This window comes from Microcebus murinus, chromosome 28 (genome assembly GCF_040939455.1).
Source record: "Microcebus murinus isolate Inina chromosome 28, M.murinus_Inina_mat1.0, whole genome shotgun sequence".
NCBI classification, from domain to species: Eukaryota; Metazoa; Chordata; class Mammalia; order Primates; family Cheirogaleidae; genus Microcebus; species Microcebus murinus.
The window spans coordinates 16,807,964-16,820,084 of NC_134131.1; the positions used below are offsets into that span (position 1 = coordinate 16,807,964).

At 63.4% G+C, this 12,121-nt stretch overlaps 3 non-coding genes across 3 annotated transcripts; all 3 read right to left on the minus strand.

Annotated features, from left to right (window-relative positions):
• Positions 1-1,497: 1,497 nt before the first annotated feature.
• Positions 1,498-1,616, minus strand: LOC142865261 (5S ribosomal RNA). The gene has a single exon (XR_012915563.1). It is a non-coding gene; the product is annotated as a 5S ribosomal RNA (ribosomal RNA).
• Positions 1,617-5,146: 3,530 nt separating this feature from the next.
• Positions 5,147-5,265, minus strand: LOC142865262 (5S ribosomal RNA). Its single transcript, XR_012915564.1, has one exon. It is a non-coding gene; the product is annotated as a 5S ribosomal RNA (ribosomal RNA).
• Positions 5,266-8,795: 3,530 nt separating this feature from the next.
• On the minus strand, positions 8,796-8,914 carry LOC142865263 (5S ribosomal RNA). Its single transcript, XR_012915565.1, has one exon. It is a non-coding gene; the product is annotated as a 5S ribosomal RNA (ribosomal RNA).
• Between the last annotated feature and the right edge of the window lie 3,207 nt (positions 8,915-12,121).

Genomic DNA, 12,121 nt, shown 5'->3' on the forward strand with positions numbered 1-12,121 from the left:
TGGAGAGCTGGGTGTACGTCCCCACGAGGAGGCGGTCCCCACCTCCGCGGCTCTCCCCTTGCGGGGGGGAAAAGCAGCCACGGGGCCTCAGAGAAGACACCAGGCTGGGCGCCCGCCCCACAGTGGGGGCACGTCCCCCACAGGCCACTTAGCGCCGGCCGCCGGCCGGCGGACGGTTGGGTGGCGCGAGACGCTGCGGCCGCCCTGCTACCGGGTTCCTGGGAGGGCGTCCTGGAACCAGCGTCCACACCAAGCCCTTGGAAGGCCCAGGCGACGGAGGAGCCCCGTCAGGCAGGGGCCGAGGACGGTGACGGCCCGGGCGGGGAGGAGCGTGTCAGGCAGGGGCAGAGGACGGTGACAGGTGACAGGCCGGGCGGGAAGGAGTCAGTCAGGCAGGGGCCGAGGAGGAGACGGGCTGGGTAAGGGTTAGGGTTAGAGTCAGGGCACAAGTCACAATCGCAAAGACCTGGAAGCGACCCGAGTGCCCATCGACCCACGAGTGCGTAAATGAAATGTGGCGCGTGGACACCACGGAGTGCTATTCAGCTAGGAGGAGCAGCGGTGAGAGGGCACCTCTCGTGGTTCTCCTGGCCAGAGCTGGAACCCGTTCCAGTAAGCCAGGTAGCCCAAGAATGGACACACGAGCACCACGTGCTCGCGCTCACCAGCAAATGGGTACGAACCGATGGACACCTAAGTGGACACAGAGGAATCACCTTCATCGGGTGGGTGTCGGGCGGGTGGGGGGAGGGGATGGGCATACACCTCCATTAGGAACGGGGTGGGTGCGCACCGACTGGGGGATGGGCGCACTTGAGGCTCTGACCGGAGGGGGGAGGCTGGGAGAGGGCAACGTACCCGACCTTAACATTGGTACCCCCACAATACGCTGGAACAACATCAGAGGTAAATGAATAAGAACACAGGGGGGAGGGGGGCACGGGCAACACATGTCACCTTAATACTTGGACTCCCATCATCTGCTTGAAAAGAGAGAGAAAAGAAAATGCAATCATAGAGATAAGAGACACTTTTTAAACATAATGAATCCGAAGAGAAAAGTAAAAGGAGGCCTGTGGAGCAGGTCTGGGTGTGACTCCGGATCCCCCAACATCAGGTGCCACCACCAAAGATTCCTACGTGTAGCCCATAGAACCCCAAAAGCAACGGGACGAGTTCTGGTCACATACTCCCTCAAAATGACATCCTGGCCTTCTTCTGGAACTCCCTCCCCTCTCAGACTCTCAAGGTTTCCTCCAGCGTGTCGGTTCCCACAGAGCAGACCTTTGGTCTGAGACCTGACAGTCCAGAAGCCACGCATGCTGCCGCGTGACGGCGGTGTCGCGGCTTGGGACAAGAGGAGGCCCCACGGTGCGGGCTGGGGCGCCAGGCACCGCGGCGGGCGCTGAGGGTGGGGGTGACCCCCACCCCGGGCCGCCGACTCGCTCCCAGAAAGGGGACAGAACAAGAGGCAAAACAAAAAAAAAAAAAAGAAGAAGCCTACGGCACCCGGTATTCCCAGGCGGTCTCCCATCCAAGTACTAACCAGGCCCGACCCTGCTTAGCTTCCGAGACCAGACGAGATCGGGCGCGTTCAGGGTGGTGTGGCCCTAGACGGCGGAGGGCGCCCCTGCCCCGCTCAAGAAGCCGAGCCTCTCTGCGCTTCCCCGCCGCCTCCTCCCCCCGCCCCAGGCCCCGCGCCGGCGCTGACCCGCACCGGGCCGGGCCTGTTGAGTTCACCGGCCGGGTCCGGCGGGCTCCGAGGGACGGGGGTGACAGGCGGGGCGGGGCGGGGCGGGGCGGGCAGGGAGCGGCGGGCCGGGGTGGGGGGCTGTCTCTCTCTACACACACACACACACACACACACACACTCACACTCACACTCACACTCACTCACTCACACTCACACAAGATGCGCCTCCACGGCTGGACTCGCCAAGGTGGAGACCTTCCAGCCCCCTTCCTCTCCTCGCCTGGCCCACCCCCAGCTCGTGGCCGCCGCCGCCGCCGCCGATTGCGCACGCGCGGGTCGCCCGCCCTTTGACCCCAGGCAGGGGCCGCCCTCCCCGACAACCCCTTTCAGCTGCGCCCCCCACCCTGTGGGTGGGCTGCCGCCTATTCCCCCGGGCCCGGGCTGGGGCACAGCGCATGGGGGAGGGGAGCGAGTGTATGGGGCGTCTCTCTCTCTCTCTAGGGATGTGTCCCATGGGTGGGGTGGCGTGGTTTGTGGGGCGCTGAAGAAATCAGTCCCCTCCATCTCCTACCTCTGGAAAACGCCCAAGCCCTTGGAGAACTGCCGGCAACGCGACCGTGGGGGCCGGGACCCTCCTCTGTGTCCTCCTGTGGCCCAGTCCAAGGGGCCTGGGCCTGGCCGGGGCTGCATTGGACCCCGACCACCCTGGCGTGTGGACTCGCTAAAAATCGGCGATTAGATATTGGATTCCAGCTTCATTGAGGTCATTTCACTAATGAGTGCACCGGAAAGAGTTTCCTAATCCATCTGTGAGGGTGGCAACTGAAAGAGAATTTTAAAGCTGACAGAATAGGCGAGGAAAGGCATAGGAGATTTCCACACCCAGTAAGGAAGCCTTTCCCGAAATGGAAGAAAGAAACGAGCAAACAGAGACACCGGTAGCCCGCCAGGATCAGAGTCTGCCCCCGAGAGAAAGTACCCTGACCAGGTTCACCCGTGGGTGGGTGGCGAGCTAGCGGCATTCAGAAGAGCGAGGCCCGCAGTCTGTGCAGAAGACACCTGCACTCGGGTGTGTGTGGCGGCACGATTCACAAGCAGCTCCAGATGTTAAGCCAAGGAGAAGCCAGGGAGTTCCCAACGCCCCAGGTGTCCTCAGCCCACGACTGGCTGCTGGGGGAATGCGAAGCCCGGCTCCTTGTCTCAGAGCCCTTGTCTCAGAGCGGGACAACCAGGAGGTGTGACGTACACCCCGGGGTTCCCAGGAGGATCAGGCTGAAGCTGGGACTTGGCCTGAAAGTGTCCCCTCGCATGGCCACCCCCTTCCCCTTCCTGCTCCTCTACTCCTGGTGCCCCTCCATCCAGGGGCCAGACCTTAAAGAGTCACCCGCAAGAGAATCCTGGTCCCAAAGGAGCCTTCTGGGGGACCCGTGCTGAGAGAGGTTGTGGGCATGGCCCGCTGGGGCTCTGCCCGACCCAGGGCTGAGAGATGCAACCTCCCAGCTCTGGGTCCCTGCAGGGGAAGCATTGGCAAGCACAGGGCCAGTCCTCCAAAGGCCCAGGTGCAGGGAGCCCAGGCCAAGCAGCCTGTGGAAGAAGCCACCCCGGGAACACGACTGCAGGCCACGGCCCTTCCCACCTCCTCCTCCTCCTCCTCCTGCTCCTCCACCCCCCCGACCTCCCACCCCCCACCCCACCCCCCGACATGGCGCAGGGCTCAGAGACACCTCAGACACTTGCTACCCAAAGTGCAAAGGGCATCAGTTGCTCCTCCAAACCCCCCCCCCTGCCCAGCAGACCGCGTTGTCCAGCCAGCCCCCGGGCCTCCCTGGGGTGCCCAGCACAAAAGTGCAGACAACCACCGGACCCTCAATCTCAGTTTTCGGATGTTTTTGCCACTCTAAGGACCCGCAGGCCAGCTGGGCCTTCTGGCAGGACAGAGAGCCCCGGAATCCGACGTGGAGAGCTGGGTGTACGTCCCCACGAGGAGGCGGTCCCCACCTCCGCGGCTCTCCCCTTGCGGGGGGGAAAAGCAGCCACGGGGCCTCAGAGAAGACACCAGGCTGGGCGCCCGCCCCACAGTGGGGGCACGTCCCCCGCAGGCCACTTAGCGCCGGCCGCCGGCCGGCGGACGGTTGGGTGGCGCGAGACGCTGCGGCCGCCCTGCTACCGGGTTCCTGGGAGGGCGTCCTGGAACCAGCGTCCACACCAAGCCCTTGGAAGGCCCAGGCGACGGAGGAGCCCCGTCAGGCAGGGGCCGAGGACGGTGACGGCCCGGGCGGGGAGGAGCGTGTCAGGCAGGGGCAGAGGACGGTGACAGGTGACAGGCCGGGCGGGAAGGAGTCAGTCAGGCAGGGGCCGAGGAGGAGACGGGCTGGGTAAGGGTTAGGGTTAGAGTCAGGGCACAAGTCACAATCGCAAAGACCTGGAAGCGACCCGAGTGCCCATCGACCCACGAGTGCGTAAATGAAATGTGGCGCGTGGACACCACGGAGTGCTATTCAGCTAGGAGGAGCAGCGGTGAGAGGGCACCTCTCGTGGTTCTCCTGGCCAGAGCTGGAACCCGTTCCAGTAAGCCAGGTAGCCCAAGAATGGACACACGAGCACCACGTGCTCGCGCTCACCAGCAAATGGGTACGAACCGATGGACACCTAAGTGGACACAGAGGAATCACCTTCATCGGGTGGGTGTCGGGCGGGTGGGGGGAGGGGATGGGCATACACCTCCATTAGGAATGGGGTGGGTGCGCACCGACTGGGGGATGGGCGCACTTGAGGCTCTGACCGGAGGGGGGAGGCTGGGAGAGGGCAACGTACCCGACCTTAACATTGGTACCCCCACAATACGCTGGAACAACATCAGAGGTAAATGAATAAGAACACAGGGGGGAGGGGGGCACGGGCAACACATGTCACCTTAATACTTGGACTCCCATCATCTGCTTGAAAAGAGAGAGAAAAGAAAATGCAATCATAGAGATAAGAGACACTTTTTAAACATAATGAATCCGAAGAGAAAAGTAAAAGGAGGCCTGTGGAGCAGGTCTGGGTGTGACTCCGGATCCCCCAACATCAGGTGCCACCACCAAAGATTCCTACGTGTAGCCCATAGAACCCCAAAAGCAACGGGACGAGTTCTGGTCACATACTCCCTCAAAATGACATCCTGGCCTTCTTCTGGAACTCCCTCCCCTCTCAGACTCTCAAGGTTTCCTCCAGCGTGTCGGTTCCCACAGAGCAGACCTTTGGTCTGAGACCTGACAGTCCAGAAGCCACGCATGCTGCCGCGTGACGGCGGTGTCGCGGCTTGGGACAAGAGGAGGCCCCACGGTGCGGGCTGGGGCGCCAGGCACCGCGGCGGGCGCTGAGGGTGGGGGTGACCCCCACCCCGGGCCGCCGACTCGCTCCCAGAAAGGGGACAGAACAAGAGGCAAAACAAAAAAAAAAAAAAGAAGAAGCCTACGGCACCCGGTATTCCCAGGCGGTCTCCCATCCAAGTACTAACCAGGCCCGACCCTGCTTAGCTTCCGAGACCAGACGAGATCGGGCGCGTTCAGGGTGGTGTGGCCCTAGACGGCGGAGGGCGCCCCTGCCCCGCTCAAGAAGCCGAGCCTCTCTGCGCTTCCCCGCCGCCTCCTCCCCCCGCCCCAGGCCCCGCGCCGGCGCTGACCCGCACCGGGCCGGGCCTGTTGAGTTCACCGGCCGGGTCCGGCGGGCTCCGAGGGACGGGGGTGACAGGCGGGGCGGGGCGGGGCGGGGCGGGCAGGGAGCGGCGGGCCGGGGTGGGGGGCTGTCTCTCTCTACACACACACACACACACACACACACACTCACACTCACACTCACACTCACTCACTCACACTCACACAAGATGCGCCTCCACGGCTGGACTCGCCAAGGTGGAGACCTTCCAGCCCCCTTCCTCTCCTCGCCTGGCCCACCCCCAGCTCGTGGCCGCCGCCGCCGCCGCCGATTGCGCACGCGCGGGTCGCCCGCCCTTTGACCCCAGGCAGGGGCCGCCCTCCCCGACAACCCCTTTCAGCTGCGCCCCCCACCCTGTGGGTGGGCTGCCGCCTATTCCCCCGGGCCCGGGCTGGGGCACAGCGCATGGGGGAGGGGAGCGAGTGTATGGGGCGTCTCTCTCTCTCTCTAGGGATGTGTCCCATGGGTGGGGTGGCGTGGTTTGTGGGGCGCTGAAGAAATCAGTCCCCTCCATCTCCTACCTCTGGAAAACGCCCAAGCCCTTGGAGAACTGCCGGCAACGCGACCGTGGGGGCCGGGACCCTCCTCTGTGTCCTCCTGTGGCCCAGTCCAAGGGGCCTGGGCCTGGCCGGGGCTGCATTGGACCCCGACCACCCTGGCGTGTGGACTCGCTAAAAATCGGCGATTAGATATTGGATTCCAGCTTCATTGAGGTCATTTCACTAATGAGTGCACCGGAAAGAGTTTCCTAATCCATCTGTGAGGGTGGCAACTGAAAGAGAATTTTAAAGCTGACAGAATAGGCGAGGAAAGGCATAGGAGATTTCCACACCCAGTAAGGAAGCCTTTCCCGAAATGGAAGAAAGAAACGAGCAAACAGAAACACCGGTAGCCCGCCAGGATCAGAGTCTGCCCCCGAGAGAAAGTACCCTGACCAGGTTCACCCGTGGGTGGGTGGCGAGCTAGCGGCATTCAGAAGAGCGAGGCCCGCAGTCTGTGCAGAAGACACCTGCACTCGGGTGTGTGTGGCGGCACGATTCACAAGCAGCTCCAGATGTTAAGCCAAGGAGAAGCCAGGGAGTTCCCAACGCCCCAGGTGTCCTCAGCCCACGACTGGCTGCTGGGGGAATGCGAAGCCCGGCTCCTTGTCTCAGAGCCCTTGTCTCAGAGCGGGACAACCAGGAGGTGTGACGTACACCCCGGGGTTCCCAGGAGGATCAGGCTGAAGCTGGGACTTGGCCTGAAAGTGTCCCCTCGCATGGCCACCCCCTTCCCCTTCCTGCTCCTCTACTCCTGGTGCCCCTCCATCCAGGGGCCAGACCTTAAAGAGTCACCCGCAAGAGAATCCTGGTCCCAAAGGAGCCTTCTGGGGGACCCGTGCTGAGAGAGGTTGTGGGCATGGCCCGCTGGGGCTCTGCCCGACCCAGGGCTGAGAGATGCAACCTCCCAGCTCTGGGTCCCTGCAGGGGAAGCATTGGCAAGCACAGGGCCAGTCCTCCAAAGGCCCAGGTGCAGGGAGCCCAGCCCAAGCAGCCTGTGGAAGAAGCCACCCCGGGAACACGACTGCAGGCCACGGCCCTTCCCACCTCCTCCTCCTCCTCCTCCTGCTCCTCCACCCCCCCGACCTCCCACCCCCCACCCCACCCCCCGACATGGCGCAGGGCTCAGAGACACCTCAGACACTTGCTACCCAAAGTGCAAAGGGCATCAGTTGCTCCTCCAAACCCCCCCCCCTGCCCAGCAGACCGCGTTGTCCAGCCAGCCCCCGGGCCTCCCTGGGGTGCCCAGCACAAAAGTGCAGACAACCACCGGACCCTCAATCTCAGTTTTCGGATGTTTTTGCCACTCTAAGGACCCGCAGGCCAGCTGGGCCTTCTGGCAGGACAGAGAGCCCCGGAATCCGACGTGGAGAGCTGGGTGTACGTCCCCACGAGGAGGCGGTCCCCACCTCCGCGGCTCTCCCCTTGCGGGGGGGAAAAGCAGCCACGGGGCCTCAGAGAAGACACCAGGCTGGGCGCCCGCCCCACAGTGGGGGCACGTCCCCCGCAGGCCACTTAGCGCCGGCCGCCGGCCGGCGGACGGTTGGGTGGCGCGAGACGCTGCGGCCGCCCTGCTACCGGGTTCCTGGGAGGGCGTCCTGGAACCAGCGTCCACACCAAGCCCTTGGAAGGCCCAGGCGACGGAGGAGCCCCGTCAGGCAGGGGCCGAGGACGGTGACGGCCCGGGCGGGGAGGAGCGTGTCAGGCAGGGGCAGAGGACGGTGACAGGTGACAGGCCGGGCGGGAAGGAGTCAGTCAGGCAGGGGCCGAGGAGGAGACGGGCTGGGTAAGGGTTAGGGTTAGAGTCAGGGCACAAGTCACAATCGCAAAGACCTGGAAGCGACCCGAGTGCCCATCGACCCACGAGTGCGTAAATGAAATGTGGCGCGTGGACACCACGGAGTGCTATTCAGCTAGGAGGAGCAGCGGTGAGAGGGCACCTCTCGTGGTTCTCCTGGCCAGAGCTGGAACCCGTTCCAGTAAGCCAGGTAGCCCAAGAATGGACACACGAGCACCACGTGCTCGCGCTCACCAGCAAATGGGTACGAACCGATGGACACCTAAGTGGACACAGAGGAATCACCTTCATCGGGTGGGTGTCGGGCGGGTGGGGGGAGGGGATGGGCATACACCTCCATTAGGAATGGGGTGGGTGCGCACCGACTGGGGGATGGGCGCACTTGAGGCTCTGACCGGAGGGGGGAGGCTGGGAGAGGGCAACGTACCCGACCTTAACATTGGTACCCCCACAATACGCTGGAACAACATCAGAGGTAAATGAATAAGAACACAGGGGGGAGGGGGGCACGGGCAACACATGTCACCTTAATACTTGGACTCCCATCATCTGCTTGAAAAGAGAGAGAAAAGAAAATGCAATCATAGAGATAAGAGACACTTTTTAAACATAATGAATCCGAAGAGAAAAGTAAAAGGAGGCCTGTGGAGCAGGTCTGGGTGTGACTCCGGATCCCCCAACATCAGGTGCCACCACCAAAGATTCCTACGTGTAGCCCATAGAACCCCAAAAGCAACGGGACGAGTTCTGGTCACATACTCCCTCAAAATGACATCCTGGCCTTCTTCTGGAACTCCCTCCCCTCTCAGACTCTCAAGGTTTCCTCCAGCGTGTCGGTTCCCACAGAGCAGACCTTTGGTCTGAGACCTGACAGTCCAGAAGCCACGCATGCTGCCGCGTGACGGCGGTGTCGCGGCTTGGGACAAGAGGAGGCCCCACGGTGCGGGCTGGGGCGCCAGGCACCGCGGCGGGCGCTGAGGGTGGGGGTGACCCCCACCCCGGGCCGCCGACTCGCTCCCAGAAAGGGGACAGAACAAGAGGCAAAACAAAAAAAAAAAAAAGAAGAAGCCTACGGCACCCGGTATTCCCAGGCGGTCTCCCATCCAAGTACTAACCAGGCCCGACCCTGCTTAGCTTCCGAGACCAGACGAGATCGGGCGCGTTCAGGGTGGTGTGGCCCTAGACGGCGGAGGGCGCCCCTGCCCCGCTCAAGAAGCCGAGCCTCTCTGCGCTTCCCCGCCGCCTCCTCCCCCCGCCCCAGGCCCCGCGCCGGCGCTGACCCGCACCGGGCCGGGCCTGTTGAGTTCACCGGCCGGGTCCGGCGGGCTCCGAGGGACGGGGGTGACAGGCGGGGCGGGGCGGGGCGGGGCGGGCAGGGAGCGGCGGGCCGGGGTGGGGGGCTGTCTCTCTCTACACACACACACACCCACACACACACACACTCACACTCACACTCACTCACTCACACTCACACAAGATGCGCCTCCACGGCTGGACTCGCCAAGGTGGAGACCTTCCAGCCCCCTTCCTCTCCTCGCCTGGCCCACCCCCAGCTCGTGGCCGCCGCCGCCGCCGCCGCCGATTGCGCACGCGCGGGTCGCCCGCCCTTTGACCCCAGGCAGGGGCCGCCCTCCCCGACAACCCCTTTCAGCTGCGCCCCCCACCCTGTGGGTGGGCTGCCGCCTATTCCCCCGGGCCCGGGCTGGGGCACAGCGCATGGGGGAGGGGAGCGAGTGTATGGGGCGTCTCTCTCTCTCTCTAGGGATGTGTCCCATGGGTGGGGTGGCGTGGTTTGTGGGGCGCTGAAGAAATCAGTCCCCTCCATCTCCTACCTCTGGAAAACGCCCAAGCCCTTGGAGAACTGCCGGCAACGCGACCGTGGGGGCCGGGACCCTCCTCTGTGTCCTCCTGTGGCCCAGTCCAAGGGGCCTGGGCCTGGCCGGGGCTGCATTGGACCCCGACCACCCTGGCGTGTGGACTCGCTAAAAATCGGCGATTAGATATTGGATTCCAGCTTCATTGAGGTCATTTCACTAATGAGTGCACCGGAAAGAGTTTCCTAATCCATCTGTGAGGGTGGCAACTGAAAGAGAATTTTAAAGCTGACAGAATAGGCGAGGAAAGGCATAGGAGATTTCCACACCCAGTAAGGAAGCCTTTCCCGAAATGGAAGAAAGAAACGAGCAAACAGAGACACCGGTAGCCCGCCAGGATCAGAGTCTGCCCCCGAGAGAAAGTACCCTGACCAGGTTCACCCGTGGGTGGGTGGCGAGCTAGCGGCATTCAGAAGAGCGAGGCCCGCAGTCTGTGCAGAAGACACCTGCACTCGGGTGTGTGTGGCGGCACGATTCACAAGCAGCTCCAGATGTTAAGCCAAGGAGAAGCCAGGGAGTTCCCAACGCCCCAGGTGTCCTCAGCCCACGACTGGCTGCTGGGGGAATGCGAAGCCCGGCTCCTTGTCTCAGAGCCCTTGTCTCAGAGCGGGACAACCAGGAGGTGTGACGTACACCCCGGGGTTCCCAGGAGGATCAGGCTGAAGCTGGGACTTGGCCTGAAAGTGTCCCCTCGCATGGCCACCCCCTTCCCCTTCCTGCTCCTCTACTCCTGGTGCCCCTCCATCCAGGGGCCAGACCTTAAAGAGTCACCCGCAAGAGAATCCTGGTCCCAAAGGAGCCTTCTGGGGGACCCGTGCTGAGAGAGGTTGTGGGCATGGCCCGCTGGGGCTCTGCCCGACCCAGGGCTGAGAGATGCAACCTCCCAGCTCTGGGTCCCTGCAGGGGAAGCATTGGCAAGCACAGGGCCAGTCCTCCAAAGGCCCAGGTGCAGGGAGCCCAGGCCAAGCAGCCTGTGGAAGAAGCCACCCCGGGAACACGACTGCAGGCCACGGCCCTTCCCACCTCCTCCTCCTCCTCCTCCTGCTCCTCCACCCCCCCCCCGACCTCCCACCCCCCCACCCCACCCCCCGACATGGCGCAGGGCTCAGAGACACCTCAGACACTTGCTACCCAAAGTGCAAAGGGCATCAGTTGCTCCTCCAAACCCCCCCCCCTGCCCAGCAGACCGCGTTGTCCAGCCAGCCCCCGGGCCTCCCTGGGGTGCCCAGCACAAAAGTGCAGACAACCACCGGACCCTCAATCTCAGTTTTCGGATGTTTTTGCCACTCTAAGGACCCGCAGGCCAGCTGGGCCTTCTGGCAGGACAGAGAGCCCCGGAATCCGACGTGGAGAGCTGGGTGTACGTCCCCACGAGGAGGCGGTCCCCACCTCCGCGGCTCTCCCCTTGCGGGGGGGAAAAGCAGCCACGGGGCCTCAGAGAAGACACCAGGCTGGGCGCCCGCCCCACAGTGGGGGCACGTCCCCCGCAGGCCACTTAGCGCCGGCCGCCGGCCGGCGGACGGTTGGGTGGCGCGAGACGCTGCGGCCGCCCTGCTACCGGGTTCCTGGGAGGGCGTCCTGGAACCAGCGTCCACACCAAGCCCTTGGAAGGCCCAGGCGACGGAGGAGCCCCGTCAGGCAGGGGCCGAGGACGGTGACGGCCCGGGCGGGGAGGAGCGTGTCAGGCAGGGGCAGAGGACGGTGACAGGTGACAGGCCGGGCGGGAAGGAGTCAGTCAGGCAGGGGCCGAGGAGGAGACGGGCTGGGTAAGGGTTAGGGTTAGAGTCAGGGCACAAGTCACAATCGCAAAGACCTGGAAGCGACCCGAGTGCCCATCGACCCACGAGTGCGTAAATGAAATGTGGCGCGTGGACACCACGGAGTGCTATTCAGCTAGGAGGAGCAGCGGTGAGAGGGCACCTCTCGTGGTTCTCCTGGCCAGAGCTGGAACCCGTTCCAGTAAGCCAGGTAGCCCAAGAATGGACACACGAGCACCACGTGCTCGCGCTCACCAGCAAATGGGTACGAACCGATGGACACCTAAGTGGACACAGAGGAATCACCTTCATCGGGTGGGTGTCGGGCGGGTGGGGGGAGGGGATGGGCATACACCTCCATTAGGAATGGGGTGGGTGCGCACCGACTGGGGGATGGGCGCACTTGAGGCTCTGACCGGAGGGGGGAGGCTGGGAGAGGGCAACGTACCCGACCTTAACATTGGTACCCCCACAATACGCTGGAACAACATCAGAGGTAAATGAATAAGAACACAGGGGGGAGGGGGGCACGGGCAACACATGTCACCTTAATACTTGGACTCCCATCATCTGCTTGAAAAGAGAGAGAAAAGAAAATGCAATCATAGAGATAAGAGACACTTTTTAAACATAATGAATCCGAAGAGAAAAGTAAAAGGAGGCCTGTGGAGCAGGTCTGGGTGTGACTCCGGATCCCCCAACATCAGGTGCCACCACCAAAGATTCCTACGTGTAGCCCATAGAACCCCAAAAGCAACGGG